The 27,839-nt window shown below is 49.8% G+C and overlaps 1 protein-coding gene across 2 annotated transcripts in view; it reads left to right on the top strand.

The window, feature by feature from the left end:
* The first annotated feature begins 2,244 nt into the window (after nt 1–2,244).
* Nucleotides 2,245–27,839, top strand: part of Chst8 (carbohydrate sulfotransferase 8) — a 141,737-nt gene continuing 116,142 nt past the window's right edge. The window contains exon 1 of one of the 2 annotated variants that reach the window (NM_001107504.2): nt 2,245–2,566. The gene's annotated coding sequence lies outside the window, so the exon portion shown is untranslated. Of the gene's footprint in view, nt 2,567–2,962; nt 3,336–27,839 lie in introns of those variants that run through there. The other variant, XM_063261662.1, reaches the window with a different exon arrangement.

The following is a 27,839-nucleotide window of genomic DNA, read 5'->3' as shown; positions in this document are numbered from 1 at the left end:
TACAGGCACCCGAGAGAGAGTGTGTGTGTGTGTGTGTGTGTGTGTGTGTGTGTGTGTGTGTGTGTGTACTTATCCTCCAAAGGGTGCACACCGCTGAGGAGGATCTTTTGATCACCAGGCTTTCTGGCTTCTGAGACCAAATCCCTGTGATAGTTCAGGCCTAGCCGCAGGTGTGGACCGCACTGGTAACTGTCCAGGGGAGCTGTGGCCAGGACTCTGGGTAGGGTGACACGCTGGATGTGGAGGAGCCACAAAAGGCACGGGGACTGCAGCCTCAGCTGGCTGGAAAGCAGGTAGCTTTTTACCCATTCCCTTCTGTCTCCATCTCTTCTACTCTGCTCTGACAGTGTTTGAATATAGGTTGGGGTTTCTACTGCCCCATTCCACCTGACTCTGACTCCCGCCCCTCTCATCCGTCACATTCAACTGAACTTGACCAAGGGGACGTACACTTGCACCTTCCTTCCCATGTACAGCTGGAGGAGCCATGTATGTCACAGCACAGCCCATGCCTCAGACCATCTTGAGCTCCAAAGACAGTACCCTGTCACTCCACTTTGAAACTGGGATACCTGGGCCAACCCCGGCTCAGCGGCCACCTGGATTTGTTGACAGTAGCACCTTGGTGGCATCTCGCACCTTAGTTTCCTCATGTGTAAGGTGAGAACAATAGCACACACTTCATTGTTGCAAAACTGAAAGAGATAAAAGGTAGCTGGGTACAGTGGTACATGCCTGTAACCCCAGAACTTGGAGGCTGAGAAAGGGAGATCGTGTGTTTGTGGCTAGCCTGGGCTACACAGAGAGATCCTATCTCAAAAACAAAACAAAAACAATGGAAGGAAGGCCACCATATGCTTGTTTGTCATCTCACCTGCCCTGAAGAAGATTCTTTTTTTTTTTTTTTTCTTTTTTTCAGAGCTGGGGACCGAACCCAGGGCCTTGCGCTCGCTAGGCAAGCGCTCTACCGCTGAGCTAAATCCCCAACCCCCTGAAGAAGATTCTTATATACCCTGAGCTTCACGGGGTCATTAAAGAAGTCCCACGACCACTCAGGCCTTGCAAGATTGCTACTGTTAAGAGGACCTCATGCCCTCCCCACCTCCAGTGTGGCTCTGTTCCTTATCAGGGCTGCCACACCCTTATCTGGTCACTCAAAGGCCCCAGGTCCACCTCAGTCTTTACCTTCATCACCCATCTGGGATGGAGTTAGGCCAACCAGCCAACTGACCAACCCGCCCGTCCACTCAGAGAGGGGAGAGGCTGCAGTCCCCACTCTGTTTGACTGGAAGCTTCTTGGCAGCTTGGGTTTTTGTTTAATTTCGTTCTGTGTCCCTTCCAGACTAGGCTTGTTTACTGGTTTACACAGCTGAGAATGGTTACTAACCTTTCCTCCTAGTGTGTGATTGCCCCCTGCAGGTCGGGGCTCCTCTTCTCTGGAAAACCAAGATTTGAATCCACAGCCCTGGAACCGAGTCCCGGTTCCACACTTGTGCTGTGTGGCTGTGGGTGGGGGACTTCCCCACTCTTTTACTCTGGGTATGGATGGAGGGGAGGGGTTGCTTGCTTCAGCCCTTAGGCTGGTGCCAGACAGACGCTTTAAGTTCTCAAGCGAGAATCCGGATCACTGGGCACTTGTGAATAACTACAGACCCAGAAATTTAGGAGTAAGTGCCAACAAGAGACAAGGCCTTGACCAAATTCCACGCGGACTGTAGTCTGGGAACCTACCTGAATCTTTCTGCGCACCAACCTCTTTGCAAGCTCCGAGGCCGCTCAGCTCTGGGTCTAGAGCACAAGACCCTGCCTACTGGCCTTTTCTTTTTTCCTCAGGTCAGCGCAGGGTTACTCAGTGTCACCACTGGGGCAGTGGCAGCTAAGAAGCTGCGGAGTGGAGCCAAGTGGCAGGTAAGAGTCCAGCACTCGGGGATCCCCGGGCTGGGCGCAGCCCGCGCCAATACCGCCCCACCCCCCGCTGCCGCCCGACCGCGCCCAGCGGCAGCTCCTACGGAGCGCGCGGCCAGTCCGGCAGCGGGAGCCGCAGAGCGCGCGTGGGCGTGGCGCCCGTGAGCTCCCGAGAGGGCTGAGCGATCGGGGAAGAGATTTCCCCCATCTCTGCCCTGCCACCGGGATCTCCGCTTTCCACCGTGGGGCGGGGCCCGGACTGGGGGCGGGGCGCCGGGCGGGCGCGGCGCTATTTCCAGCCTTGCCGGAGGCTCCGCTCGCACTTCGCTGGGAGCCTTCCCGGCGCGTGAGCCCGATTCGGTAGCACAGCCGGGAAGAGACAGGACCGGGCGGTGGCGGCAGAGACAGGGGGACGCACCCGGTGCAGAGGACCCAATAGGAGCACGCCGCCGCAACCTCTCCCGCGCGCTCCGGTCGCCGACTCTACGCCGACCGCCCACTCCCCGCACCTTGGACTACGCGGAGAAAGAGACGCAGCCCGGCCCGAACTGGGGCGGAGATCCTTCTTGCTTCCCAAGAACCCGGGAGGAAGATTCTCCCGCCGCCAAGAACCGTGCGGGACCGGAGGAACCCGTGGCCTGGAAAGCTCCGGTTGTGCCAGGTAAGTGGCTGCGTCCCACATCACCCCTGTTCCTTACGCTGGTAGTTCACCCAGGGATGTCCCTGGAAACCCCAGGGTGAAGCCGGGACCGTTCTGAGCGCAAACCCCGCCACTAGACATGGTTCAGAGTCTCAAGCTGCAGGTGCTGGTAGGGCGTGCGGTGCTTGGGTCTGGCGGTACTTTGGGGACCAGCCCCCGTGAGTAGGAACTTTAATTAGACTTTGGATTCTTGGTTTTCTCCGCGCCTGGGAACTGCCTTTCTTTCTCCTAAAGCTCTCCCCGAGGACCCTTCGCTTCTCCTCCTCCTAGCCCTGGATGCTGGGTGCGTGTAAACTGCTTTGGGCGCTAAGCGGTGAGTGCCCGAAGGCCGGGCTGGAGCGTCCAGAGCGCCGAGGCTTTGGCGTGCGCTTGGAACTGAGACTTAGAGGCCAGTTGGGGCGCGTAGGGCGAAAGGGGAAGTTACAAGCGACCTTAGCTCCCTACCAGGAGGCGTAAGGTGTCCCCGCGCTCCAGAGCGCGCATCTCCACCCCTCAACTCTCTAGGGCCCCGGCCTGTTTTGTGCTCCCGGCGAGAGTGCGTGCGTCAGCGATCGCAGGGAGGTGTGTGCATGCGTGTGTCCCCGAGTGCGGGAGTCGGATCCTCTGGCGGCTGTGAGTAGGGGACGGTGAGATGATGCGCTTTGCGGACCGAACCCAGCTCTAGCGGCAGTTGCAACTTCGGCTGCTACGTGGGGCTGTTTGGCTCCTACACCGGCCTGGCTACGAGAAGGTGCGTTCCGGGGTTTGGGCAGGGTCAGAGGTGGCGCTTGGACATCAAGTGACCTCTCTCTATTTCCCGCGCAGTAATCCAAACCCTAACTTGAGTTGTAACCCTGAGGCCCTCACCTGGAGCTGTAACAGTCGGAGGACTGTGCCCTGGATTTCAGGCATATTGGTCGGATCTTGGAACAGTCTGTCCTGCAGCCATTTCAGCATCACCGAGATGCATCTCTGAGCCGCCTCCCAGCAGGACCCTAAACATGATTGGCTCTAAGGGGAACAGGCTTCTGGGGCTCTGTATCTATGGATGTAGCCAGGCATCAGGCCAAGTGGGAGATTCAGTTGGGGACAAGGACGTAGCTCCAGATGGCAGGGGTGGGTAAAGGGGTAAAAGGCAGGTTAACTCTTTCCCCACCTTCCACCACACTCACAGGCATGAGTTTCTGCCACCGAGCCCACTATCTTTGGGTTCACCCTGACCCTTTACTGGTGGGTAAGGGGGCCTTGTCTTAAGTCCCACCCTAGTGCAGAACAATCTTTGACCTGTAGAGCTCTCCTTAAAACTCACCACAGCACCTCCTGGTCCTGTTCCTGTCCCAAAAGCGATGTCGGAAAGAATGAGGGAGGGACGGTGGCTCTCATAGAAGAGCTCTCTTTTCTTTTTAGCCAGAGTCTCGCCCTGTGGCCCAAGCTGGCCTGGAACTCATGACCTCAACCTGCTGAGGGCAGGATTACAGGTGTGCACTGCCTCACCCATTCTCTCTTAACCAAGACATCCCACCACCTACAGACAGAAGGTCGGGCGGGGTGGGAAGGGGGGGGCTTAAGGAGAGTGGAAACGGTTTGGGGGCTTCAGCAGATTGGCTTCCAAGAGAAGTGACACACAGCAGAGGTGCCATTTCAGACCCTGAAAAGATTGAATCAAAACGGGTTGATCAATAACGCAATCGCATTTGAACACAGAAAACCTCAAAGTCTGACCCTATCCCATTGTTTGGCGAAGTCACTCGGGACACATAAATGGTACAACTTATTTATTTATTTACCAGGAATCAGACTTTGTGGGAGTGAATTATGGTCCCTGGCTATTGATTCTGGGTTTTTTTTTTGTTTGTTTGTTTTTTTAAGACCCCAAATTTAAAAACTCAAGGCCTTCTCAAAGCAAGGTCAAGGATTAATTATTTATAGAGAGACATCAATCAGCCAGGGATGGGGGGCGTGTGTGCTCATTTATAAATTCCCTGAGTGGGCAAAATGAAATCTATTTTTCCCTGGCTCCAGCCAGGAGAGAAGAGCTGGCTTGTTTGACCCAGGATGTTTTCTGTTTGAGATGCCTTTTCCATCTCGTAGCCGGAATATCGCTTGGGAAATTTTATGCATATTTGCTGTGTTTCCATAATGAACATTTACTGATTACAGAGTACCAAGGGAATTTCATTTTTTAAACATTTATTCAAATCTCTGTTTATGTAAGCTAATAAGTCTGGGAAAGTTCAGTTAACTATCCCCCCACCCCCGAGCTCTCTGGTTGTCAGGCAAGTATGGTTGTCGGGTTCATCTCAGAGTTTACCTTCCATTCATCAGATGTGTCTGATTGGAAATACGGAGCTGGCTGCCTCCCTGTATACTTGACTTGAGTTGGCTCCAGCCGCTGCTCTTTGTGGTTTTACTGATAGAAGAGAGGTTGGCCCTCAGAGTTGTGATGGCTGCCTTGTTGGCGTATGTGGTGGGAGAATGCTTCTGTGGCCCCTGGAGCGCTAATGAGGGAGACAGAGAAGGTGTGGCCACCATCTTGACTTTCTTGCCTTCTGCTCACCTGGAGTCCGATGCCCGTTTTAGTGCCCATGTATTCCCACCTCTCTGGTTTGCCCATGCACGGCAGCTACAACAGAACAAATTATAGTCAGTAAACACAGGGAACAGTGGCCCAGCCTCTGTGTTAATCAGAAGGTAATGAGTGTTCTAAAAGGAGGTTTATATAATGCGGCCGGAGGAGGTCAAGACGGCTCTGCAGAGGGATGGCCAAAAATAAAACAGATGAGTAAAGGTGTTGCCTGTATGCATATGTGGCCTCAGTATCAGGACATTCGCTGGAGGTAGGTGGCTTCCGTGTGACACTGTGGTGACCAGAGGATCCTGGGTGCTTTGCCCTTGGAGCCGATTTCTAGACGTCTCTGGCTTGAGAGCAGCTGTGTCTTTTCCTCCCAAGAAAAAGCTGCCCCCAAATAGAGGAGATTCACTGGCTCAGGTAACCTGGGGACAGCTGCCTGAGCTCAGGTGGCAAATGACACTGGAGACATCAGCTCATTTCTTATTGGCTGAAGGGTAAATGACCCTCCTGTCAGTAAATCACTGTGGCAGAGGATGTGACTTACAAATCACTAGCGTAAAGAAGTTGTGACTTCCTACCCTCCGCAAAACTACCTGTCATTTGTGATCTGGTGTTGTGTAGACAGACTCGCCGGGACTCGATCGTGGGTGGTTAGGAATTCAGAAGAGCCCTTAATGCTGCTGGAGAAGCTGGGGAAGACTGTGTAGCAGTAGACAGCCCTGGCCCTACCCTTAGAACTACCTTTCAGGAAATCACAGAGTACCAGAATCTGGGGGCCGGGGGGCTGGGGCTGTCAACAGAGCTGCCTTCCCAGGCTGCCAGGCTGGGGCTCCCATTCTTATTCCCTACCCAGAAGACCCCACTTCTGGGGAGCTGATGCTGAAGTGGGGGGGGTGGTTGTCTGGTGACAGTGAGGGCATGGTATCCGTCTCCTGCCAAACCGTGCTCCTTCTGGTGAATGGCATTTATTTGAACTAAGCTACAATTGTCATTATTGAAATGTGGAGTCAAATGACTCTTGTCTCACACTCCCAGGGCTGGCCCGCTTGTCCGTCTCCTTTATTCAGCCACCAGTGAGTGTTGACTGAGCTTGTATTAGCTGTCTGTCACTGTGCCAGGCCCTGAAGACAAGGTGAGGAAGGGGGTACAGTCCCTGCCCTTGTAGGACAGAAACTTCTCTGTCATTCCTCGCTCCAGTCTGAGCCAGGCAAAGGCATTATCAGAAGCAACTGATGCCTATGGGAGTCTAGGCTTGAGAAAGACCGGAGGGGATGCCCAGGTTGTTTCCTTTCAACAATGGACCCCGTGTGTGCTAAGCAAGTGCTCTACCACTGAGTCGTGACCCCAGCACGAATATCTAGGTTGTTATGAGCCCTACAAGACACAGAGTAGCTGACTTAGACTGAGGGCCTGGAGGTGGGTGGGTTGAGGAAATGAATGCCTTTTCCGCTGAGACAGTTGGTATGTTCCAGGAGAATTGGAAGGGTTGCCAGAGGAAAGAGAAGCGTAGGCATGGCCAGTAGCCTACACAAGGGTCCCTGCTGAAGGAACATAGGAGGAAGTTCTGGCCACTAGCTGTGAGAAGGCCTCTGGATGCCACTGGCAAAGTGAAGGAGAGGACCAGCGATGGCTGGAGGCCTGGCAATGTGGTGCCTTCAAGACCGAGTGTGTTAGGAGTTGGGACATCTTTCACCTAACTGCTGTGGGTTGGGGAGGCCTGTGAGAACGGAGCTACAGTGAGCCTGCAGAATCAGAGCCGCAGCTCCACAGGAATTGGTTTGGGAGGGGACATGGGGGGGTTGTTGAGATGAGGCCAGTAAGACACTAGAGAGAACCCTTGGTTCCCTGAGACTGTGATCCCCTGGGGTCCTGAGCCCCAGTCCATTCTAGGACTGGGCGGTCTAATGGCTGGTATGCCACCAGGTCTCTGCAGCTCTCCCCTACCCCATTTCCTCCCCACCATACTGGTCAGTTAGGTTCTCTTCTGCTATGATAAACCACCAAGACTAGCCAGGTGATTGTGGTGCACGCCTTTAGTCCCAGCACAACAGAGGCAGAGACAGGTGGTGGTGGTGGGGTCTCTGTGAGTTCGAGGCCAGCCTGGTCTACAGAGTGAGTTCCAGGACAGCCAGGGCTTACACAGAGAAACCCTGTCTCGAAAAACAAGATAAAAGCAAGCAAGCAAGCAAGCAAACAAAAAACTCCACCAAGACTAAAAGCAGCCAGGAAAGGAAAGGGTTGATTTAGCATACGCATGTATGTCACAGCCCATTATGGAAAGAAGTCAGGGCAGGAGCTCAAGGAAGTATCAGGAGGCAAGAACTGAAGCAAAGACACGCGGAAGACTCCTGCTTACCGGCTAGCCCTCTTGACTCATGATCAACTGTGCTTCTTATACTTGCCCCTGGAAGGCCATGATAATCATTAATCTAGAAAATGCCTCTAGGACATGCCCATAGGCCAGTCTGGTGGGGGCATCTTCTTAATTAATGCTTCTTCTAGGGGTTGGGGATTTAGCTCAGTGGTAGAGTGCTTGCCTAGCAAGTGCAAGGCCCTGGGTTCGGTCCCCAGCTCCGAAAAAAAGAAAAGAAAAGGAAAAAAAGGCTTCTTCTTCTTCTTCTTCTTCTGAAGTGACTCTAGCTTCTGTCAAATTGACCAAAACAAAACAAACCCCAATAAACACAGTAGTCAAAGCCAGAATACTTTCACTGCCTTACTCTCTGTGGTCATAAAAAGCCACAGCACATAGTAGGCACTTAGTGAGTGACAGCCTTGCCAGGGCTCCCAGGCCCCAAGGGATAGGTGATCTGTAACTGACACCTTTCAGCTGAGCTAGAGTCACTGGGGAGCCGCCTTCCCCCAGGGGAATAGCACAAAGCTTCTGCCAGCAGCCAGCTCTGTCCTGTGTGCTGGCCACTTGCTGGGCTCTGATGCCCACCTTCTTCTGGAGTCCCCAACCTGCTGCCCTTGCCTGTGTCACTTAGCTTCCTAGGTCCCCCAGTCGATTCTCCACCTGTCACGTAGGTGATCTAACCTGACAGTTGGCTGGCATCTGCCCCAGAAAGAACTCTTCCTCGTGTCCCTGTCTTCTTTTCCTCCTACCACACGGTACCGTACCAGCTTCCATCCCTTTGAGAGGCTCTGCCCAAGGCTCAGAGCTCCTCCACTCCCTCTGATGTCTGCATCTCCTCAGGCTGTCTGCAGCTCAGGGACCTGGCTTCCCCACAGATAGCATCCCTGTTCCCCAGGCTCCGTCATCCTCTTCTAGAGCTGGGGTGGGGGAGAGCAGGCCTGTGAGTCACCCTACTTCCTGGTGTACCCATGCTGCTGGCTGCAGGCCCTGAGCTGAGAGGCTGCCGAGCTGCAGGCAACAGCCCAGGTCGCTGTCACCTTGTCCTCACTCTGCCTGGGCCAGAGCCAGCTGCTTCCAAGCTCGGCCAGCCTTGGGGATGAGAGCGATGGCAGGCAAGGAGGGGTTCTAGGCAATACAGTTTTATGCTTGTAACCCTTGGTCTATCTGAGGCTCCCTGCCTGAGGGCAGGCTGTTCTCCGCTCTCTCTCGTAGTGAGTCCCCCGTGGCTGTCTGCAGCTTGCTCAGACTTTCTGTCCAGGCTGGCCTGGCCTTCTTCTGCTGTGACTACTAGCTATCCATGGAGCACTGGGCATGCCTAGAGCCCCTCTGAGAATGTTCTCTACCGTAAGCACAGGTTGACTCATGCCTTACAGACAAGTCATACCCATCTTTGAAGCTCTTTTGGGGGGCGGGGGCTGACTCATTTGTCTGGACAAGATTCATCTGCCCAGTCTTGCTGGGTGTGCTTCCTGTATTGCTGGTGGGGTAAGGGAAGGAGGCAGTAGTCGAAGGGAACATCCTAGAGTTCAGCAAATACTGGCCGAGGTCCTTCTATGTGTAGGGCTTCATACATAGCCTTGGGGAAGCTGGGCCAACGTACCCAGGCCACAGAGCTGGTGAGAAAGTTACTCTTTTCTGCTGGGTGAGCCTTGCAGGGCTTGGCGTGAGGTAACCACAAGTGATTACTGGCTGTCAGGCCCGGAGACCTAAGCTTTCAGTCTGTCTATACTAATGGAGTCAGTGCGTGGCACCGTATATCTACACTAGCTGAGCTCATGTCTAATACATAGAGTCTGTCTCCACTGGCTGAATTAGGGCTGGATGTAGACAGTCTGTCTACCTTGTGAAGCCAGCATGTGGCACATGTGATTTGTGAACCCTGCTTCAACCTTGGGAGTCAGCACTGGAACCTTCCATTTAGTCTTACTCTCCAGGGCCTTCGAGCTCAAAGAGCTCAAACTCTCTAACTTCAATAGACTGGGCTCTGCCCAGGCCCAGACTTCCCTTCAGACAGCAGCCTGACCTGCCAACCTTTGTCTCCAGGGTCTTGGGTGGTTAAGCTAAATGGGCAACACAGTCTGTCTACACTGTTGGAAACCAGTATGTGTAGTCTTTTTCCACAGTTGAGCCAGTATGTATATAGGAGGTGCCCTGTCTACACTGGTTGAGCCCCCAGTTGATGGTTTACCTATTTACACTGGATGAGCCTGGCTTACTATGAAGTCAATGGGTGCATCACTGGAGCCATTCAAAGCCGGTCGAGCCGGTGTTCAAAGTGGACGCTCACGGCCCTGCTTGAGTTTGACATTCGATCCAGGCAGATTGCCATACTGCTTGAGACAATGAGGGAATGGTCGGCCCCAGGCTTGCTGGAGCCAGTATTCTGGGTTTCTCTGGACACGTCTGACCACTGCTAGCCGGTTCTCTCTTCTAAGAATATTTCCCTACCTTTCCGAATCTCATACACATCTGGGTCCCGTATGGACCCCATTTCCTAGTGACAGTCCCCACGGTCTCCCCTCGTCTGTAAGTCCTTTCAGCAGAGGCTGTCTGCATCCCACGATGATGCCACCTCGGCCATCCCTCATGGAGGTCACTCATACGCATTTATCTTTAGAAAGTCATTTAGCGCGGATTGCCGCCTTAGTGTGCGTAGTAAATTGAGTTTCCCCTGCTTGGGTCCGTACTGCTGTTTTCTGCTTAGATTTGGGGCCTCATGAGGTTTGGCTTCATCTGCAAATCTAATTTCATGACCATTCATCCTGTGAAAGCACCGTCTATGCCTATTATTTAACTTTTCTCCATTTCCTCTTCCATGAATTAAAATGTCAACCGACAGCCATGGCAACCACATCCACCCCTCACTCCACACCAGGGGGCCACCTCTGGGCTGTAACCGAAGCTGGTACCCAGAGTCTAAATGGTTTGAATCTCAGCTTTGTCCCTTAGTGATTGTGGGCTAGGACCTGGTTTCTTCACCTGTAAAATGACAATAATGATAGTCCCCGCCTCCTAAAGCAGGGAAATCTGGCAGCTTTTGGCCAAGGACGGGACAGCAGCTGATGTTATTGTTATATTGTCCTTGGGTTTGGTCTCTCAGCCCAACACCCTGGTCGGGGATATAAGCTGATAGCATGAAAAAGACGTGAGGCTGGGCATGTGGCTCCTCTGCCAGCGTCATTTTGAGTCTTTCTTTTAAAGGAATTATTTGTATTATGTGTGCATGTGTGTGTGTGAGAGAGAGAGAGAGAGAGAGAGAGAGGAAATGTATGTGTAAAAATGTGTGTGAGAATGTGTACATGCATGTATGTGAGAATGTGTGCATGCATGCTTGCATGTGAATGTGTATGTGCATGTGTGAGAATGTGTGTGTATGTGTGTGTGTGAGAGAGAGAATGAGAATGTATGTGTAAGAATGTGTGTGAGAATGTGTGCATGCATGTGTGTGAATATGTGTGCATGTGTGTGAATATGTGTGCATGTGTGCATGCATGTGAATGTGTATGTGCATGTGAATGTGCATGTGTGAGAATGTGTGTGCATGCAGCAAGTATGTGTGCATACATGTGTGCGTGTGAATGTGTATGTGCATGTGTGCATACATGTGTGAGAATGTGCGTGCGTGTGTGTGCGTGTGTGCGTGTGTGTGTGTGTGTGTGTGTGTGTGTGTGTGAAGTATACCATGTGTGTGTAGATGCCCAAGGAGACCAAAAGGGTATCAGATTACAGACCGGGCTGCCATTACAGACCCACCCTGTGTGGGTGCTGGGAACCGAATCTGGATCTTCTCGAAGATCAGCAGGCATCTCAACTGCTGAAATATCTCTCCATCCTCAAATATTTTTTAAAAGTTTGAAATTCTTTTAAAAAGTTTAAAAAATAAAAATTAAAAAACCCCACAATTTCCCAGTGAAGTAGTAATGTGTTTCACAACTCCATTTTCAAGGCCTCTGTTCCAATTACAGCAAGCAAACACAAACCTAAGTGGATCGTGTTTGAGCCACACAGTGACTATTCATCCTGAGCTGGGTGGGCTTCATGTTCCCAGCACCAGAGCGGGAATGGATGTGGCTAACACACACCTCAGAGTTCCCCTTTGGATTATTCCAGTCACTTCCCCTTCACCACGTGTAACTAATGGCACAGGTTCGTCGTCCTTGCCTTCAAACTTGGTAACGTCTAGTCGTAGCTGGTGTGCGTGCATGACCGGGTCAGCATCGGGCTTCAGAGACTCATCTGCGTTGGGTGTCATTGCTGTCTTTCCATTCTGGTCATTCTCTAGGGCCCCCACGGTTTGTGGGGTGTCCTTCAGAGGAAGGCTTTGTCCCTAAGGTGGTCTAATCAGAAAGTACTATAAGCCGGTAGGAGATGGGGTATTATGGGAGATCTCTGGGATCATACTGGTCATCTCTGTCTTGCTGCTTCTTGACTCCAGGCTTCTTGGTGTGCTGCATTAACATTTGGCACCCTCACCAGAATCCCAAAGCAGTGGGACCGACTGGTCATGAACCAGAAACACTAGAGCCACAGGCTAACACCTCTATTTCTTTTTACAACTTGATCACCTCCTTTGCTTTGTTATGGCAAAACAAGGAGCTGACTGGTACCACTCCTTTGTGGGGACCTGCTCCTTTATTTACTCGTTCTCCTGTTGATTGGCGTTTATGACTTCCATATCTTCTGACCATTATGAAACACATTGCAGACATTTTGCACATGTTTCTTGGGTACATTTAACATTCCGGAGAAACATGAACTTAGAATTTCTAGGTTAGGGGGAAAACATCTTTTAAAGGACCTTTAGGCAGGTGTATAAATTGGTTAATCACCAGCGCATGCACACCTGTGTTCCCCACGCTCAGGAAGGTAAGGCCAGAGGACCATGAACTCGAGCCCAGCCCTGGCTACCTATGGAGACCCTCTGTGCATGTGGGGGAGGGGGATGGTGATGCCTTAGTCTCCTCCTCAGCGGTTGTGTGTGTCGCCACATCCCTCCCAAAGCTGTGTGGTTGACTTTTGTCATTTTAGCCATCCTGTGACTATGTAGAACTGTCACACTGATTTTAATTCGATCCCTCAGATGACTAATATAGCTTCTTTTTTGCCAAGGATATTTTGAACCTGAAAATATTCTTTTTCACAAATCTTGAAATTCCCTCCCACCCCCAGATGATAGGATTTTTAAATGTCTCTAGGTGTGTATGATTCCTTTCTGGGGAAGTTCGGATCTGCTTGTCTAGAAGGCAGGAGGTAGAGTAGACTGACATATCTCTGTGTGAGGCTGGGAACATGTAACAGACACCGTGGCATTGAGTCTGCCTCGCGGGATCCATGTTCACTCTGTGTCCCGGTATCTAAGACCATTTCAGCACAAAGTAAGGCCCCATGAAGGTCCAATGAGTAAAAGCCCACATGATGTCGAGCTGCCTACTGGTCCTCTTAGCCCCTCCTACCCAACCTGACTCAACAGGTATTCCATAAACTGGGTTGTCATAAGGACTCCAGAAGTTGGTCGAAGGTTGGTTCTCAGTCCTTAGGGGGTATCCTGTGAGGGGATCTATTTCCTCTAGTGGTCTACTTCTCCAAAGCCAGCTGTGATGGAGCAGGACCCATGCTACCCAGTGCTATAAGCACTGGCCATTAAAGAGCATCACCTCCTAGCTGGGTCTGGTGCCCGGGTCTGTAATCCCAGCCGTTCCAGAAGCTGAGGCAGGAGGAATCACAAATTCATGGCCTACTTGGGCTACAGAGTGTGTTCAAAGCCAGGATGGGGAACTTAACAAGGCCGGTCCTTGAAAGAAAAATCTGGGAAAATAGCCCAGTGGTCCAGGTAGGAGGTGATTTCCCTTGCCTGGAGTCCAGCAGTGGGAGGCTCAGTGGTAGAGCACTTGTCTAGCATGTGATTGATTCCATCCCTTAGGATCCTTCATCTTCATCCTTGACTGGTACCTGCTGTTGGGTCCCTTTACAGCTGTCTAGAAATCCCCCTGCCCCGTCAAAAGCAGCACATCCAGCCTTTACTCCCAGCACTCAGAAGCAGAGGCAGGAGGATTTCTGTGAGTTCGAGGCCAGCCTGCTTTAAGGAGTGAGTTCCAGGACATCCAGGGCTACACAAAGACGCCCTGTCAAGGGGTCGGGGGCAGCACCCCCTTCTTGTGTCACGGGCTTCACGGCTTCCAACACCAGATTCCTGTAGCGGGCATGCTTTCTAAGTGGAAGCAGAAGGGGAAGCTTGTGTCTGATAAACCACCTCAACCCCACCCCTGCCACCATTTGACCATAATAATGCCTTCTGCCTTTGGCTGTGTCTGGTCAACTTCCTTCCAATCTGACACAAGTCTTTGGGAAAGCAGTGCCTGGCTGGGAAATGGGAGCCCCGGGGCAGAGTCCTTGCAATCGTATGACACACTGCTGGGCTTCATGTCCCTGGTATCCTTAGGAAAGGGAGTAGGCACCCCTCCCCCCACCCACCCCCCAGAACTTGGGTGCAACCTGCACAGAGTGGTACGGTGTCTGAAGTTTGACAAAGAGGGTAAGGGATTCCAGCTAGAGAAGCTGTGCTGACCCTCAAGACACAGAGACCACACCTCCTGGGCTAACCAGACTGAGCCCCCCTCTGAGAACCAACCGTGCAAAGTCCACAGGGGCGAAGACGCTGGGTGCCCAAGAGATGCAGGTGCATAAGATTTGCTAGAGAGTTCTAGAAGGTTTCCTGGAAGAAGCCAACTTGGGACTGCCTATCTCCAAGTCAAAGAGTGAGAGAACTCTAGCTCAGTGTTGGTAGAAACCCTCTCTAAGGTTTGGGATCAGAGGGCACGGTCTGTGGGAGCCAAATCCAAGTCACTTTAAAATAGGGCAACAAATGACTCCACGACACACATTGTTTATGGAATGTGTAGGCGGGGTGTGAAGATGCAAGAGCTAAAAGCAGTTTGGGGAAAAAAAAACAACACCTTTTTTTTTTCTTTCTGATTAGAAGGCAGATTAGAAAGGTTTATATTCTCCTCTGCGATAACTAATATGAAAGGTTTATCAACATTTAAAAAAAAAAAGCCTGACATTTTTTTGTGAAATTGATTTGAAGACTTGGCAGATTTGAGGGATCATTCAGTAACGTTTTTACGGGTCGATGCTAATTTGATGCTGCCGACCGGCACGACGCACCAATTTACTGCCAGACCAGCATTAAGCATGGACCTTCCGTGCGAGTTTTATAGGCGGACAGCTCATAAAGATGTGTGCTTGACAAGTATTCTGCCTCTCCTAGGATGTAGAGTATGAAGTGTTTATCAAAAACCGCCTAAATCGACCCTGCTTTGGACTCGTAAACAATCTGGGGACTTCATTCAGTATTTCATGTCTCACCCATCCAGATCCTGGTGTGTGTGTGTGTGTGTGTGTGTGTGTGTGTGTGTGTGTGTGTGTGTGCGCGCGCGCGCGCGCTGAGGGCCTTTGTCTCCAGAAGTCACTTCCACACACATGACAAACTCCAGGGAGGGGCCTCCAATGTTCTGAGTGTTGCTATGGAAAAGGTCTCCTGAGCATAGCCACCTATGGCCACACAGACGCTCAGGCGGGGTTGTGGGGGCTTGGTATAGTCTCCCTGGGAAGGCTGAAATGTGTCCCTCTTAAACAGCCTCCTATTTCCAAAGGTTCCCTGAAAGAAAGCAAAGGTTACCAGGTATGTTGGTACAAGCCTGCCAGTCCTAGCATTTGAGATGCTGAGGCAGGAGGATTGCTAAGTCTGATGCCAGCCTGGACTACCTTTTGAGACACTATGAGGAGGAGGAGGAGGAGGAAGAGGAGGAGGAGGAGGAGGAGGAAGAGGAGGAAGAAGAGGAGGAGGAGGAGGAGGGGGAGGGGGAGGGGGAGGGGGAGGAGGAAGATGAGGAGGAAGATGAGGGGGAAGGAGAGGAAGGGGATGAAGTAAGGAAGGAGAGAGAGAGAGGGAGGGGAGGGGAGAAGAGAGGAGAGATCAGAGGCTGCACCTGAATGAAATCTTTGGCCCTAGGGTTATACATTTTTGCTTTCATCCCTGTGAAGGATTATAGGGGTCTCTCTCTCTCTCTCTCTCTCTCTCTCTCTCTCTCTCTGACAGTCTGAGCCACACCCATTGAGGCCCCTCCTAAGCTTTGCTCTGCACACCAGAAAGTTTTAACAATAAAACTGCCCTCCTTTGATCCCAGACCCCACAGACAGAGGCACTTGTATCTTTGTGAGCTTTTGGCCAGCCAGGTCTATACAGCAAGTTCCAGGCCAGTTAAGGATATGTTGAGAGACCTTATCTTAAAAACAAACAAACAAACAAACAAACAAACTGACCAACAACACCAAAACCAGTGAAAATCCCTCCTAATACTTCTTACAGAGACGGCGTGGCTGTGCACACTTACTTGGCTTTCTCCCCACTCTGGAGTGTCTGGCCCCACCCCAGTGCTAATTGACTGAGCTTAAACAGAGAAGATAGCAGGAGGAGGGTGGGGAGCTTATAGACCTCCATCCGCGAAAAGCCCCCTGGGCTTCTGGCAGGGGAAATCTGATCTTGGGCAAATGTCAAGGAGTCTTTTTGAAATCTGTGTTACGGTATCAGCTTATTGAGGGCATAGGGCTTCATCCGGATTTCATAAATATTGTATGGGCCACCCTTATCGCCACCTTGGGCAGCCTGAGAACACTACAGCGACAGCCCTTTTACACACACACACACACACACACACACACACACACACACACACCACGAACCTCCCCATTGCCACTGCCATCAATTGCAGAGTTGTCATGTAAAGCCAATTGGTGATATTTCAATCACAATGTCCCTGTAACAAATTCCATTCAAATTCCCGGGAAGAGAGTTAAGGCTTCATCTTGCTGCGGGGAGAATGGCAGGCTAAATGTAGCTTCCTGGGGCCCTGGCAGCCATCCAGCGCTTTGTAATTTATACTTCTCCTTCCTGGTTCTCCAAGTGACCTTGGAACCTCTGTGCTGCTAGATTTCTTAGGTTCACTGGGTGCTCTTCACCCAACCCCCAGGCAAGCTCTTCCAGACCCCCATCCTGTGGGAGTTTGGAGAAGACACCCCAAAAGCACATGGCTGGTGACAGGAAGATTGCTTGTTGCTGCTGACCTTTTTTTTTTTTTTTTTTTCTAAAATTGATGTCAGCTGCGAAAGCGTCAAACACGCTGCTGGAAGGTGGCTTGCAGGTGACAGGAGTCTCTCTCCAAGCCCCAGCAGCCGGCAGGTAATCCTGGAAGAACCAGGTGGGGGAGGGGCAGCGTGGCAATTACACTCATCAGTAGCTATTTCTTGGTTGAAGAATAAACACAATGACCCCCCAAACTGCTGCCAGTACAGACTCTAGCATGGGGGTGGTGTGTAAGAAAGATTAATGTACAATTAAATCCCGTGTATGGGCAGATTACAGGGTGACGGCTATCGAATGCAAACACTGCAGCCGTCTAATTAGGAGGAGTTACAGGCTCCCCAGGATGTGTTTGCTGAAGGAAGAGCTGGGGGCGGGGCTGTCTGTGGCGCGTGTGGGTGGGTGAGGACTTGCCCCTGGCACAGCGTGGGAGGCCCTGTGGAGGTAGCAGGAGGGGGCAGTCTCGGGTATGTAAGAGTCAGGGATTAACCTGCCCGCTCTGGTCTCCATGCATCTAGTTCTTTCCTCAAACTGCTCCCATCTCAGTCCCCCTCCTCACCTTTGCCTCCAAGGCAGTGAGAATCCTTGACTATCTTTTTTTTTTTAAACTGTTTTTAATTTCTCTTGCTTTGTCAGCTTTTTAAGAGATATGTTACATTATGTGGAAATTGGATGCTAACAAGATTTGTATGAATAAATTAGGCTCTTAACTTTTTATGTTATTACAAAATTGAAATGGACTCTAATGACAGTCAGAATTAATGTTCTGTTTCAAATAAATGCTGGGGGTGTGACTGCATTTCCACTGTGGTCCTCCAGAGCCCTTCCTACATGGCTTTGCCCGAGAAGCCACCTCTGCTGTCTTCCTGGGAGATGGGGGGCTGGCGGGGGTCTCTTGCTGTTATGGAATTCCCTTCCCATTCAACGGTCGGGCACATGTGTTTTTGGTTTAAATCTTTAGGTCCAGGTTCCCTAGGGGCTGCTGGGAATTCCTGCTACTGGGGCTCCTAGTGGGATCTGTAGAGAGAAATGTCTTGGGCCTGGGGTCATACCCTCACCTGTATGCAGTGGCTGGCTTTGTAGGCAGAGCCACCTTCCAGTCACCAATTGAACTGGCTCACACTTCCATCCAGAGCCCTCTCCTCAAGCGCCCTCAACTAAGTCTTTGGTCTTTATCTCAAAATTTCCAGGGAATGCAGTCTTGATGCTGGGCACTTAGGGTTTTCTCCATCCCTAAACAAATTGTGTGGCAGCTAAGTCCTCCTTGGCTGAGGTCAGCATCCCTGGGGATCTATGACGACTTACTTGACATTGACAAATGGAAAGCGAAGAGGAAGGATGCATTTGTCTTATGATTCAGAGTGTTTGGTACATGCTCAATTGACCCCATGAGTTAGAGAGGACACCATCACAGTGGCGAGGGCATTTCATGGAGGAATTTCTTCATGGTAAACAGGAACCAGGGCAGAAGATGCAGGAAGGGGCCACAGCAAGATAGAGCCCCTAAGTATATACTCCAGAGGTCCTGGGAGACAGCCTAGTGGTTAAAGTGGTTGTTGTTCAAGCCTGAGGGCCTGAGTTCGAATCCCTAGCATCCGGGGGTTGAGGGGAAGCTGATCTATATGTCTGTGACTCCAGCATGGGCAGGGCATGGGAAGGAGACAGGACACAGGGGCTCACTGGAGAGCCGGTCTACTGGAAGTGGGCAGTCTCCATGTTAAGCCAAAGACTTTGGTGCAAAAACTAAGGTAGAGAGATGGGGAGATATCTTAGAGACTGGAATTCAGGTCCCAGAACCTACATAAAAGCCAGGTAGAACAGTGGCCACCTGTGATCCCAGTATCTATGAGGTAGGGACAGAAGTTTCCTGGGGCAAACTGGCTAACTAGACTGGCTCAAATCTGTGGGTTCTGGGTTCAGAGAGAGACCCTGTTCCAGTGTGTAAGGTAGAGAATGATCGAGGAAGACACTGGATGTTAACTTTAGGCTACCACATACGTGCACACATATGTGTCCCCCCGACAGATTGGTGTATACATGCACATATCTCACACACACACACACACACACACACACACACACACACACACATGCACACAAAACAAAAGCAAAAGCAGCCTAAGATGGTGTGGCGGTTTGAATGAGAAAATCCCTCTACGGTATGGAGCGTTTGAACGCTTGACCACCAGTTGGTGGTATTCTATGAGAAGGTTAAGGAGGTACGGCCTCGCGGGGCAAAGTACATCACCAGAGGCAGGTTTTGAGAGTGAAAAGCCTCACCTACTTCCAGGTTGTTCCCTCTGCTTCCTGCTTGTGGTTAAAGGCTTGAGTTCTCAGCTTCCTGCTTCTGCCACCATGCCAGTTGCTTCCAGTCACGCCTCCCTGCCGTGATAGACTCTTGTCCATCTGGAACCAAAGCCAGAGTAAACCCTTTCTTCCATATGTTGCTTTTGGTCACGGCACGATATTATCATAGTAACAGGAAAGGAGCTAAGGCAGATGATGAGCCACAAGGAAGACACCCAGTGTCAACTGTACCGCATGTGTGCCTCCGGGCACACATGAATGGGTGAGCATGCCACCACACATATGTATACACACATACCACACACATGCACACACACGCACACGCACACACATGCACAGTCCAGTAAACTGCTTCTGAAAAAGCACCCAACCATCCCTCTGTCACCTCTCAGTAATGCTGTCATATTATAAACCCAGTGTTAGACTATCCATTGATTAGGTCAGCACCCTCATTATTTGTCTCCAAAAATGCCATCGCAGACAAACCAAGAGGTGGGCTTCGTTAATTGGCTAGGTGCTTCTTTAATGTAGCGACTGAGTCAACTGTCAAGATTAACTCTCTCTCTCCCTGCTCTGGGTCCCTTCCTAAGCTCAGTGCTCAGGTTAAGGTACTGCCATGTTCTCAGCCTCAGTTCAGGCTCCTCCCGGACAGGCCTTGAGCAGTGTTAGTCTGCAGAGCTCCCATGGGTCTAAGTTGCTACAACACAGCTAGGGGTGGGTCATGCCCCCTGGATCTGGGAACAAGGACAGAGTCAGAGGGATTTTCTGCAAAGGAAACTTCCAGGTCTCAAGGGGTAGGTGTGATGGGCTGGGGTGGTAGGGTGTGGATCAGTGCTGCTCCCCACGGGTAGGAGCCTGGGGCAGCTAGATACCAGGACACTAAGACATCTCTAGTGGAATATGCAGCCCAGGGGTCAGTTATAGCTCAGGGGAAGGTAGTGTCTTAACTCAGCTGCCATTATGGAGAACCAGGGTAGGGAGGTATTCAAATACTTAACGATGTCCAGAGTGGGTTGGGCCAGAGCTCAGTGGTACATCTCTTACCCAGTGAGCCAGTGTCTCTAGATTCAATCCTGAGGACTACCTAAAATAAAACTACATGAGTATGTAAATTTTGCATGGGTGCCTATGTGCGAGTGCAGGCGTGTGTACACACGTGTGTGAAAGCCAGAGGTAGTCGCCAGTTGTCTTCTCTTGCCCACTCCCTTCAGTTTTGAGACTGGGTGTTTGGCTGAAGCCTGACTTATACAGACTGGCTGACCTGCGAGCCCGCCTCCTGTTTCTGCCTCCCCCCTGCTTCAGTCACAGGCTAAAACCTCCGCTCTGCCTGGCTTTTTTCTTTTCTTTCTTTTCTTTCTATTTTTTTTTCCGGAGCTGGGGACCGAACCCAGGGCCTTGCGCTTGCTAGGCAAGCGCTCTACCACTGAGCTAAATCCCCAACCCCCTGGCTTTTTTACTATGGGAACTGAGGGTCAAACTCAGATCCTCACACTTGCATAGCAGACACTTTACTGGCGGACACAACTGATTCCCCAGCCTCTAACTTTGTTTGATTGGTTTTAAGGGAGCTCACTCAGGCTAGCCTCAAACACTCGATCCTCCTGCCTCCACCTCCCAAGTGCTTGGCTTACAGATGTGCATCGCCGCACTCGGCTAGAATGAGATTTCTACGTATTTCTTATACAGGAGGTGGATCCAGAGCTGAAAGCCACATCCGTGGGCTCACCATCAGCCATCTTCAGATTGCATTCGCCTTCTGGGCTTGCAGATGTCACAGCTGCTTTGCTTGGCGTGGGAGATAATTCACTACCTAAACACCAGGAAGGGGCAGGTGTCTCCTGTCTGGACAGGACAATGGGGAGGGACCGTAACTGCCACGAAATCAGACTGTGGTTCAGAGCAGCAGCTGGGCCCAGCACTTGTCACCTACGGCCTGTGCCCTCAGAGGAATGTCCTCCCCTCCACTGAGGCCGATGAAGTCTTCAGTGACCAGGGGTTTGGGCAGGTGAGTTACCAGCCGGGATTCAAAGTCCTCGGCAACCCCAGCCTTCCAGTTGGACCGCTCTGTGGACAGGTGTGCGTCAGAAGGGGGTCTGCCAAAGCCTCCTACCCCACTTCTGAGGAACCTTAGCTCTCCGCACCCTGCCTCCACCCTTGGCGGGAATGGAAAGGGTGCTCACCGTTAGTGTGGCAAACAGGACTTGGCGCCCTCCAAGAGCAAGAGAAAGGCAATTAAAGTCTTTGCATCCAGCTCCCGTGTTCTCATCTATTGTTACGGAGAGAGGGGCTCCTCCATCACTTTGCATTTATAAATGCATAAGTCACATTCGTTTTATAAAAATGCAATAATCTTTATGCCTACTGCAGATAACCTGGTTAATCACTTTATATATCACGAACACCTTTCCCTGGTAATGGATCTGTTTCTATTCCACGTCTGACATCTGCACAGCATTCCTTGGCGTGAATTTATCATAATTTATATACCCAGTTCCCCACCGGTCATTTTGTTGGTTTTCATTTTTGTTTTTCAATTTTAAAGAGCGCCGAAGTGAGCGTTCTTTGCTCGTATGTATACCTCTGTGTCGGTTCAGCGTTTCAGCGTAGATTTCTGGTAATGAAGGCGCTTCCTCAAAGGGTGGGCACGGTTTTAAGACTGGTAGCACTTGCCGGCAGATTGCTTTCTAGACAGGCCCAGCGGTACGTGAGTGTGCCCATTTGTTCTCATAATTGCACCGGCAATTGGGAATCTTTGCTTTTTTAAATCCTTGTCAATTTGACAGGTTAAAGAGGGGCACGGTTATTGCTTTTTAAAAAACGTAAATGTGGGGACCCCGGGAGCTGGCTCAGTGGGTAAAGCACTTGCCACACAGGTGTGAGGACCCGAGTTCAAATCCCTAGGACCCATGGAATGCCAGGTGGGCGTGGAGGTCTGCCTGTCATTCTGGTCTCAGTTGGTGGAGGCAGGGGGTTCTTGCTGGCTAGCAAGACTACCCACACGAGAGCAAACCCTGGGTGCCTCAACAAGTAAAGGGGGAGAGTGAGGAAGGGGGATTCTGGACCTTGACCTCAGACTTCAGGCATGTATACCTACAAATGCAAGCAGACCTCTCTCTCTCTCTCTCTCTCTCTCTCTCTCTCTCTCACACACACACACACACACACCACGTACATACAAATGGAAAAAGGGAAATAAAACCTTCCTTAAAATTTTTTTCAACTTTTTTTATTGGTTATTTTATTTATTCACATTTCAAATGTTGTCCCCCTTCCAAGTCTCCCCTCTGCAACCCCCATCCCATCTCCCCTCCCCTTTGTCTCCATGAGGGTGCTCCTCCACCCACCTACCCATTCCCACCTCACCGCCCTAGCATCCCTCTATGCAGGGGCATCGAGCCTCCACAGGACCAAGGGCCTCCCCTCCCATTGATTCGAGGTAAGGCCCCTCTGCTACATATGCAGCTGGGACCATGGCTCCCTCCACGTGTACTCTTTGGTACTCCCTGGGAGCTCTGGAGGGTCCGGTTAGTTGATATTGTTGTTCTTCCTATGGGGTTGCAATCCCCTTCAGCTCCTTCAGTCCTTGCTCTAACTCATCCATCAGGGTCCCTGGACTCAGTTCAGTGATTGGCTGTGAGCATCTGAATCTGTATTAGGCGCAGGTGCTGGCAGAGCCTCTCAGGGGACAGCTATACCAGGCTCCTGTCAGCAAGCTCTTCTTGGCATCAGCAGTAGTGTCTGGGTTTGGTCTGTATATGGGATGGATCCCCAGGTGAGCCAGTCTCTAGATGGCCTTTCCTTCAGTCTCCATTCTTTTTTTTTTTTTTTTTTTGTTCTTGTGTTTCCTTTGGACAGGAACAATTCTGGATTAAATGTTTTGAGATAGATGGCCCCATTCCTCAACTGGTTCACGCCTCTCTACTGGAGGTGATCTCTACAGGTTCTACTTCCTGTTCGTTGGGTATTTCGGCTAATGTCATCCCCACTGGGTCCCTGGCATCTGAGACTTTCTAATGGTTACCCCCAGTTCTACAACGCCCACTGCTACATATTTCTATTCATTTTTCTATTCATTTTCCTGACCCTCTGGACTTCTCTCCTGTCTCTTCCCATACCTGAAATGATCCTGCCCCCTAAAAATTCATTTTAATTTTATATGTAAGAGTGTTTGCCTGCATATATACATGAGCACCACATGTGTGCAGTACCTGTGGCAGCCAGAAGAGGGTGCTATATCTCTTGGAACTGGAGTTAGAGGTGCTGGTGAGCCACCCGAACCCAGGTCCTCTGGAAGGGCAGAAAGTGTTCTTAACCACTGAGCCATCTCTCCAGCCCCCAAATCCACTGTTTCAGTTATTGTGGCTTACGAGCACTTTCTTAATATCTTAGATGTAAGCTTTATCTTGTTCTTTTTATGTGATGACACATTTGATTTTCAGAGTCTTTTGGAAATATGCAGTTGTGTTTTGAATAACATACAATCGAGAGCTAAAGCGAATTGTGTCTTATTTATAGATGAACTTGGAATGAATTTACAAACATATGGACCTCCTAATATGCGTACCTTGCTGAGTTTTCTGATCTAGCCAGTTGCTCAACAGATATTTGTTGAGAATCAACTGCGTGCGTGGTACTGTTCCAGGCAACAAAAGGCACATGTGTCATAAAATGAATCCAAGGGACATCGCAGCCTCTGTAGACCGTAGTCTAGCAGGAGAGCAAGAACTTGGCTAAGTCCCATGCAAACATTAAACTCTCTCAAGGGCAGTGTTCCAACAGGTTCTCCACTTCCACTAAAACCACCTCCTCTCAGAACTTCCTCTAAAGCTTCTGTCATGTCTCCTTCACCACACTAGGGTTCAAGCTTCTGATACACGAAACTGTGGGTACATATTAAAACATTATCCACGGGGTTGGGGATTTGGCTCAGTGGTAGAGCGCTTGCCTAGCAAGCGCAAGGTCCTGGGTTCGGTCCCCAGCTCTGAAAAAAAAAACAAAAACAAAACAAACAAACAAAAAAACCACGTTGTCCACAGTATAGCACAGCCCCACTTAGCTCTTCCAACCCTTCTTCTTCTTCTCCTCCTCCCCCTCCCACACTTCCAATCCCCTTCATCCTACATGGCTGTTCAAAGCCACTCCCATGTCCTCACACTGAGTAACTTACTGATGGAGTAGTAAGCCAAGAAATAGTGAGATAGGAGGTGACTGACTACTCATGGTAGGTCCCCAAGGACCGACCTGCCTTCAGGATTCTCCAGCTAAGCCCAACTTCCCTGACATTCCACGGTGTCCCCAGATCTCATCACCGGTTAGGGACCAAGCATTCAAAAACAGTGAAACCTGCAGGGGACGGTTCATATTTAAACTCTCATAGTTAGAAAATTGACTCCCTCGGAGAGGCGGACAGCAGCTGCGGGGATTTAAGTGGAGAAGCGCTATTATGGAGTCTTAGCCCGAGAGGTCCGTTCTTTGACAGCTGCTGTGACGTGGCGCCAAGAGAGCTGGCTGGGCTGCCGCAGTAGGAGAGGATGGTCTGCGTGGTGGCAGAGTGGGCATTTCCTGATGGAATCTGAGGAATGGAGTGGGGACTGAGATCCACAAGCGCTAGAATAGCCTGCACTCGAGGTAGGGAGACCAGCAGAAGCAACAGCTGGTAGAGGGGTTTGGATAAGAAGTGTGGGTAAGAATGTGTACTCTCTGAAAAGCCCAGTACACCGCCAACTAGAGACCCGAGTGGGCGGATGAACCCGGAATCAGAGAGACGCTGAAGCTGGAGAAGCCCATCGTGATGGCTCGCTGTGTCGAAGGCAAGTGGCAGGGAAAGCGGATCAGTAGGCTGGAGAGATGGCTCAGTGGTTAAGAGCACTTGCTGCTCTTCTGGAAGACCTGGGTTCGGTTCCCAGTGTCCCAAATGGGGTGGCTCACAACTTCCTGAAACTGCAGCTCTAGAGGATCCAGCGCCCTCTTGTGGCCTTTGCGGTACTGCATGTGTAGGTAGACACAACTACGTTGACCAATGGCCTTATCAATGTGATCTAAGCTGGCGTGGGCTTGGTGGGGCGGTGGGAAGAAATGTCTGACTTAGTGGTTATTGGAGAGAATAGGGGAGGTGGATAAAATCAAAGACTGTGAATTCAGGAAACTCAAGATACTGAGTTAGAAAGAGAAGCCAAGGAACGCGGCAACTGCTCAAGAAGCAGAGCTGAGAACGTTGTTTGTTATTTTAGGGTGGGAGAAATCACAGTATCTTGATGTTTCTGAAACTGATTGTGAGAATCCGAGGCAGGGGAGGGAAGGCTGCTCAAGTCAAGTCCTTGAGAAAGTGAAGGAGGAGCAGAGCAGGGTGGCTTCCGGTGGGAGCATGCGCAGGTGACTTGTGGGAAAGGTGAGACCGACCCTCACGTGGCGTGGGTGCCTGTGTACCAGATGAGTCTCTTTCCTTCTCCCTCCCGCCTCCCCCTCGCTGGTTCTCATCCTGTTCACAGACTCTCACAACTATCCCTGTTTTCCAGGATATTTTTCTGACCCCCTATAAAAGAAACCCTGCACTCTTAAACGTCACTCTTCACTCCTAGCTGCCCAGCTTTGCGCAATTGCGAATGCTTTCTGTCTCTTCAGATCTATCTGCCTTTTGTACAAGCTGCATTGTATGGTTTTTTTTTTTTTTTTCTGGCTCTGTTTTTTTTTTTTTTTTTTTTTTTTTTATTCTCTCATTCAGCATAGTGGTTTTAAGATCCATCCACATTTTGTTCCTCTATGTGGCTGAGTAATATCTCATAGTATGCACATACCACAGGTATCATTTTATCTATTCATCTGTCGATGAATATTTGGGTTGCTTTCGCCTCATGGCTTCTTGACTGTTATCAACAAAACTCTGTATCCATCTACAAGGTTTTATATTGTCATCTCTCTTACTGCAGTGGTTCTCAACCTGTGGGTTGTGACCCCTTTGGGCATTGAATGGCCCTTTTGCAGGGGTCACCTAAAAACATCCGCGTATCAGATATCTACACCATGATTCATAACAGTAGCAACATTACAGTTAAGAAGTAGCAGTGTAGGCTGGAGAGATGGCTCAGTGGTTAAGAGCACTGACTGCTCTTCCAGAGGTCCCGAGTTCAAATCCCAGCAACCACATGGTGACTCACAATCATCAGTAATGGGATCCGATGCCCTCTTCTGGTGTGTCTGAAGAGAGCGACAGTGTATTCACATACATAAAATAAATAAATAAGTCTTTTTAAAAAAAAAGAAGTAACAATGAAAATAATTTTGTGGTTGGGAGTCACCATAACATGAGGAACCGTGTTAAGACGGCACGGCATTGGGAAGGTTGAGGACCGTTGTCTTAGTGTGTCATTGACAGTGTAGCTATTGGGCCACTTGGTAACTCTGTTCGTAACTTTATGAGAAATTGTCCGACTGTTTTCAAAAGTGGCTTTGCTGTCCTGCGTTCCCTTCAGGAATGTGTAAGGGTTCTGATCTCTCTGCCCGTTCTACGTCTCATCGTTGTTTGTCTTTTGGGTATAATTGTCCTAGTGGTCAGGAGCACCTTCTCATGGCGGTTTTGGTTTGCACTCCCCTGATGAAGAGTCGCCTCCTGTGCTTCTGAGTCACTTGTGTGGCTTTGCAGAGTGTCGGTTTACATCCTTTGCCCATGAGTAATTGGGCTATTTGGTTTTTTAATTATCTAGTTTCGAGAGACCATTTTATGTTTTTGGCGGAAGTCGCTTCATGGATGCCTGATTTTAAATCTAGGTTCTGCACGCAAGGGAAAATTTGCCGGATTTGTCTTGCCGAGTGTGGCTTGTTTCACTTAGCACGGTTTCCAGTTCCATCCATCTTTCCATGAACGTCAAGATTTCCTTTTTCCTTTGCGGCTTTGTAAAATCCCATCTTGTACCTATTTTCTTTATATCCCATTTACATCCCATCACACGGATGTAAAGTCTGTCTGGGATTGCAGTGATTAAAGTCCTTTGGATAAATATCCAAGAGTGGCACAGCTGGGTTTTAAGCTAGTTCTGCTTGGGATAGTATTTTTAAACTTAAAGGGAACAGTTTATGTTACTAATGTTTATTAGATAATCAAGGACACCTTCCAGCACACAAATGTATTTAGTCTGTCTGTAAAAATAAACACGATTTTCCTTTCTTGATCTATTGGTTCAATAAATTGTATTAATAGATATTTTAATATTGAGCCATTCCATAATGCATCTCTGAATTAAATCATAATTGTTTGGTGTACATAACTGTTGCATTGTATTTCCTGCTCAATAACCATAAAGTTTATAATGTCCTTGTGATTCGTTCTCTCATGAATTATTTAGACCCTTAAACATTTCAAGGACTTTTTCCCCCCTTTTCTGCTTTTAAAAAAACAATTTCCAGTTTCATTTTCTAGTAGTGAGAGGTTGTGGCTTGCGTGATATTGATTATTTAATTTTAGATGAGAATTGCTTTGTGTTCTGGTTAGGGGGTGGTCATTGCCGTCCTTTATGCTCGAAACAACGCATCTCTTTAATTGTTTGCTGCAGAATTCCACGTATATCCACCCATACACATTCTTTAGCTTAGTTTTGTGATATTTTTCTTGTTTGTATCTTCCATGGCTTTAATTTTTTTTTTTTGCCCACCTTCATTGATCAACACCAAAATGTGAGGCATTAAAGATCTCCCCACGTGATTATGAGTTTGTTGATTCTATTTCATCGTTTTGTCAACTTTGACTGTTTTTGTAAAACAATGTTGTTAGGGACATACAAGTTCAAGGTCTTTACATTTTTCTTTATTATTTCTGTAATAATCTTCCAATGCCAATCAATATTCCTTGGCATTAAACTCTAGTTTGCTTTAGAGTAGTACTGTGATACTA

This window comes from Rattus norvegicus, chromosome 1 (assembly GCF_036323735.1).
Source record: "Rattus norvegicus strain BN/NHsdMcwi chromosome 1, GRCr8, whole genome shotgun sequence".
In the NCBI taxonomy this organism is placed as follows: Eukaryota; Metazoa; Chordata; class Mammalia; order Rodentia; family Muridae; genus Rattus; species Rattus norvegicus.
This window is presented reverse-complemented; position numbering and strand designations above follow the sequence as displayed.